A 6,540-nucleotide genomic window follows, 5' to 3' on the forward strand; every position below is an offset into this window, starting at 1 on the left:
CGCTGTAAAGACTCTCATTGAATTCAGGCAAATTTAGTTTCCAACTTTAACAGTAGATTAGGTATTTCCTTACTTGGTCAGTGCTGAGCTAGTGCCTCAAAGTCAATTCTTTCTGCAGCATCCTAAGCCTAACACTGATTGACTTTGAGCAGATATAACATATAATATATAGGAGGCTAAAATATTTCTTCTCCCAGACTTTTTTCCTCTCAGACTTCATCAAAAAGGTTGATTGTGGCTGGAGGCTCAACACAGCTAAAATTAACAACATGTAGATACAGAAGCAAGAGTCTTCACTCAGAGAGCAAGCAGTTTAAAGAGTATTTAGCTAATACTAAAAATATTTAAGACTGCTGGGCTTGAAGAAATTTATATTAGAGAATTACAGAACTTCTCATTCTTATCTCTCAACTGCTACTTATTATTTTTGAGAAGTGAGGAGGTTTGATTTAAGTGTGAGAGTCCTAAGGAATGATAGCCCTCAATTAAACCAAATTCCAGTAAAGGGGAAAAGAGTAAGCTATAAAAATCTGTACAAATGAACAGAGAAACAACACACAGAAATATTCTGCTAGCTATTTATTAAACAAACATTGTGCAAGTACAGAGAACACAAAAGTGAAATAAGAATCAGAAATTACAGGTTTGTCAACCGCAGACTATATAGAACTATCTCAATTTTTTTTTGAGAAGTGAGAAGCATGGGATAGAGTTGTTAGAAACCCACAGGAATCTTTATCTGGTAAAAGCTGTTGACACAATCTTATGTGTTCTACTTGTCATGATTGTAAAGGGGATGATTGTTCTGTTGAAAAAAAAAATGCACAAAGAAATAAAAAAAAATCTTCATAAAAACCAGTTTTTTCAAACTGAAAAAAATTTTCAAATTAGGTCTCTCAGGGCTTACCTTCACAATGCAGTGCTTTTTTACAGAGAACTAAGCTCATGCAATACTGTTCAAAGGCATTCTCAGGAATGCACCCTCTTCAGCAGTGATTATTTCACAGATACACCTGTTCTGATTTTGAGCAGAATTTACTAAAAGCTAATAGCAGTACGTTTATCCAGCATGGCACTACACTAAGTATCTAATGAACCTGTCTTAGAAAAAACACTGTTTATTATTTTTGTTAATGTATTTTATGGTGAAACAGGAAAACCCACTTAAATATGTAGATTGTCACCAATCCTGGCTGGATTATAAAATATATAAAGAATGGCATTAGAATTTAGAATGATCGTGATCCATTACAGAAATAGCCTAAAACTGGTAAGAGTAAATTCAATATAAAAGTAGAAGTGTCACATTAAAAAGAAAATATTTGTATAAATCTAAAACAGAGATATGAAAGGATCAATTTGAGGCTGAATAAAAACATGAGATTAACAAATCTCATTTTGAAGTGTATTAAGACAACGGCTGTTAAAAAAAGTAATCTGAATAATTCTTCTCTCCTTAATAAATCTGACCTGGAAATTTTCTGTAATCTCCTCAGGATTCTTTCCTAAAGAGTATCTATTGCTCTAAGAAATTATTTTTCTTTCTTATATGATAAAAAAAAAAAACAACAGGTGCTTTGAATTGCACCTCTAACATATATGGAAGGTAAACTTTTTAAAAGTCACATTTTTCTTGTTTTCAAACCCTTTTTAAATAAAAACTTGAAACAATTAGAGAAACTTCAAAAGCTCATAAGACACTTAGATGCTGTGGCAAAATAGGAAAATTTTATCTGCTTTTAAAAAAAGATTAAAGAAACTCAATTTGTTTGATCTAGAAAAATGAAGGCTGGTTTAGACCATAACAGCAGATTTATATGCATAAAGGATAAGCACTGAGAGGACAGCAACTAGTTGTTTTTCAGATCAGTGAAGAGCAGGACAGAAAAATGACGTATCTAATTTTCATTGAAGCAGATTTCCATGAAACACTGAACTATCTTATTCTGGGAACCAGGCATATGAAAGTGACAGAATAATTTATTATTCTGCATACAAAGAGAATTGTATCAAAATCATGTCCATTCATTTCTACTGGACTCCTTGTAAAATAAAGTGGAACTTCAAAATAAGTGTACGTATCAAAGTCTGGTCCCAGATGAACAATTGACTTTGCTGAGATGTGTCTCTGAAATTATTCCAATTACATAGTGAAAGTGAATATTTTTCCCTGGTTCAAATCACCAATAATCCTGCAAGTTTAGTAGAAATGCTGAAGACGGAAAATTCAAATGTTACTAACAATGATTTTATGAAATCAGAATGTAATTTGAAACAAAAGCTCAAAATTCACTTCAGAAAATCAAAAGGAACTAGTTTAATGCAGTCTCATTCTGGGATAAGAAGAGGAAAATACAATGGGAATCTCTTCATTTTGATGCAAGAGAAGTATAAACTTTACCAAAAAACAATATATGCATCAAAATGTGACCAATGTAACAGTGAAAGACATACCAGCCATTGTGATATCCCACAGGGTTAAAAAATCCACAAAGAATAAAATATTCCTCACTTTTCCTTATAAAAGAAATTAAAATATTTGTTACAATTATCTTTCTTTTAATTTCTTTTTCTCTCCTGTCACTGCCTGCATCTTCTCATTATTTTCTTCTTCGCTCCCTCCCCACCCATACTGAACTCTCACTGAGAGTAAAAAAAAAAAAAAAAGCAATAAATCTTTAATCCAATTCTAAGTACAGAGAGATTTTTTCTGATCAGGCTTACATTTGGCACAAGGTAAGTCCAAAACAAAAGAGCAGATGGAAAGATGGCTGGGCCTCTTACAGTGCTGAAGTCTTACTTCTGAATCTCAAATTGTTATGACTTCCTATTGTCACAACACAAGGCAGACTCTAAGAAATCTAGCAATCTATGGAGCCTCACGCACTAATGTTTCACTGCACATTGATCCTATGATAAGGAGGGCCAGCATGTCATGTATGATGTACAAAATTGAATGAGGTAAGTTTGTTAGTCTATTTTTCTGAATCAATTGCATTTGCCTTCCTCCTGTGTATCTGCTCCTTTTCCTCACTAGTGCAGATCATCTTGATGCATCCTATTCATCTTCAGGATTTACCAATGTAAAGACAGCTTTTTGCTAAAAGACATAATTACCTCATCACAGAAGCTGATGGAGTCTAGATAAAGACTCATAGCAAACAGTTGTTAATTTAAGGAAATAGAGACCAAACTAGGCTAATTACACTTCCTCAGCCAAAATAATGGTTAATCATCATTGTAATAAGTATTGCCATTTTTTTACTATGAGGTGTTCAAGTACCATCTGAGATGAGGAAGTTGCTCAGATTATTAGAAAATATATGATTTCTGAGATTTCAGAGGAAGCAGAATGCTGTTGCCAGTCACAGGGACTAGAAGCATTGGTCATCTCATTCCTAACCATAGATCCAGTTGTCCAAGGTGGAGGTTTGAAAATCTATGCTTCCAAAAGGGTCACTTTTCCTTTTCCATTTTTTTTTTTTTGTCATTTAATCTGTGATATTGAAAGAATTTCAAAGTAACAATATATATAGGAATGGAGATCGTCACCAGTGCTAGTGAAACTGAAGTTATTTGTGGTGACAGCACTGAAGGATCTTCTTCATAGTGATGGGATGAAGTGCTTCTGGTTGAGCCAGGGGCTGAAATGCACAGGAACAAGATTTTCCAATTCAAGGCCCAGCTGCAGCAGCAGACTTTTCCCTGACTTGCCCTTTTGTTGCTTTTGAAGCATTATGCATGAAGTGTTATGCATATGACTTAAAATGGGATTCAGCTAACATAAAAACTAATGTTTTAGCTGCTGACAAACAGTGCTTGCACAACTTCAAGGCCTTCCTTTTTCACTCTGCTGCCCCAGAGAGTAGTCTGGGGATGAGTGAGGGGATGGGGTGAACCCAGCTGGGACAGCTGATCCCAACAAACCAAAGGGATAGTCTATACCATACAACATCATGGTCAGCAATAAAACTGGGGGGAAATTTTATAAAGTATCTGCTGATTGAAGACTGTCTGGGCATTGATCTTGTGGTGGTGAGGAAATCCTTTTGTACCATTTACAGAACCATTGAGGTTGGAAGAAACTTCTAAGACCATCAAGTCCAACTGCTACCCCAGAACTGTGTAATCCCACCATGTTCACCATCAAAACATCCCTTCAAGTGCCATACCCACAAGCTTTTTGAACCCTTGCAGGGATGGTGAGTGCACCACTCCTCTGGGCAGCCTGCCCAGAATGTCTGATCATCCTCCACCAATCAAGAAATATTATAAGTAATATATATGAAATTCATACCCATGATTCTAATGTGCTCCAAAATCCACAAGGTCTGTTTTATCAATGAGAAATTTAAACTATTTATACTAGATTTATTTATGTCCTTCACAATAGCACTTGATCTTTATCTTGACCCACAAGTTCTTTTGTTTTTTCCCTTCTGATTTTCTCCCTCATCCCTTTGGGAGAAAGAGCAAGTGTCTAGGTGGAGGCTTTGCTGCCACCACATGCTCAAAACTTAAAAAAAAAAGTTCTGATGAAAACCTGAAATTAAAAAATTATTACTAGCTTTTTCAACTTTTTTGTCAAAGTTATAAATACAGTATATTAAAAATATTAATTTATGATAGTTTAAAAAAATTACAAGCATTATCATGAATCTTACTAATTGTTCCATTTTCCATGCCAATTTAAATGCAGTCAATGGAAGAGTATTCAACACATGAAGAAAAAGCACTTATAATATAACATAATATGGATGAAGATCTATCCCTTGCTGCTGCATCTGTGTAGTTTACTTTTTTCACAATACAATGAGCATACTGTAGCTCCATATACAGAATGAAAAATGGAGTTTTAGACCAGTTCCAACTTGAATGAAACTCAAGTCTTTCAAGTAAAAAGCTTTCATATTGTTCTCTTGGAGCCCAAGTCATAAAAAATATACTATTCCTCAACATCATATTTTTTAATAACTCCCAAGTCTGAATGATTTTCTGATATCACTAATTGATTTCACATCATCTGTGAGGATTTATATTTTGGTTTTAAATGATAATAAAATAAAATAAAATAAAATAAAATAAAATAAAATAAAATAAAATAAAATAAAATAAAATAAAATAAAATAAAATAAAATAAAATAAATATATTTGGTTTGAGGAAACATGACATCTGTAATTTTCTGTAGAAACTATACAACAAAATATTGAAAAAGGGAAAAAATACTCATGTTGATAATAAACTACATATATAAGAGCAAATTTAATACATTCCTGGAAGATGGAGAAGGAAGTGCAAGGTCATCAGACTGTATCTTTATAATTGATTAAGCCACATTATTTCAAGTTGCTCATTGCAGCTGTGTCACCTTGTTTATGCAAATAAACCAGTAAATTCCACTGGGAATATTGCAGTATCCATACTACGCCCTCTAAGGAGCTTGCAACTTATACCCTCTTCAAAAATAAAAAGAAAACAAAAAGATCAATCTCAGAGGATGCAGTCTTGTCAGAACCTCTGTCCATATTAACTTGAGAGTGTTAATAATCCCGTTTCGATCTTCAGTTGTTAATATGAAGAACTAGAGGAAGATTTGAACCTTGGGTAGTTTTTCCTGTGTCACTGAATTTGGGAATGGCTTAACGCTGAAATTCATCTCACCACACTTTGCATATTTAACATAGTTATGTTTTTAATCTAATGAAGTTATAAAATTTTTCTCTTCTGGAGAGAGTTAATGGGGCTCTTTTCTGGAATATTATTTGACTCCAGCAGAGACACTTCAGGCTCTTTCACTATTGCTTAAGCTGAACTTAATAACAAGCCTGCTTGTGAAACGGATTCTTCTGTCTCTTCCACATTTCCCTGTGCATTCCTCTTTCTTGAGCAAGCATAAGGATTAAGGTACCAGTTTAACCGAGTTGCTTGAAAACTAATCACTATTCTGCTGGGTTTGCTTTAAGATGAGCTTCTTCCCCGGAGCAGTGAGAATTGATTCTGGAGCCAGACATAAGGGGAAGATTTCTCTCTTTTTGGCAGAAGCCCTCAGTCAGTCTGGTTTCAAATTTTATGGCATAGTTGCTTGATTAATCGATTTTATTTAATTGAGTTTATTTAAGATAAGGCTGTTTCTGACAGTGATTTTTTTTTTTTTTTTCCACTCTCCTTCTGGCCTCTGACATGTTTTCTGCTGCTTTCCTATTAGTGGACCTGTAATGAATGTATTTAATCACAGAGGAATGAAGAAAACCAAGTCTGTGAATAAAACGGAAAGAATTTTGAAGGTTCAAAATATTCCCAAAAAAATGAGATAAAACCCAAACGAGATTAAGTGTTGATGCCAAAAAAAAAAGTTATATTTTTATTTAATACTAAGAGAGGCAAATAAAGAGAAAAATAGAGAAAAGTAAGAGAAAGCCAAGGTTACTTTAGAAAGCACAGGACAGGTCACCACCACACTGGGCTACCTTTATTGCTGCTGAGAGGGGGTGGGGGGAGAGGAGCTGGTTTTGCCTTTTTTTTTGTTTTGTTTGTTTGTT

This window comes from Parus major, chromosome 1 (assembly GCF_001522545.3).
Source record: "Parus major isolate Abel chromosome 1, Parus_major1.1, whole genome shotgun sequence".
NCBI classification, from domain to species: domain Eukaryota; kingdom Metazoa; phylum Chordata; class Aves; order Passeriformes; family Paridae; genus Parus; species Parus major.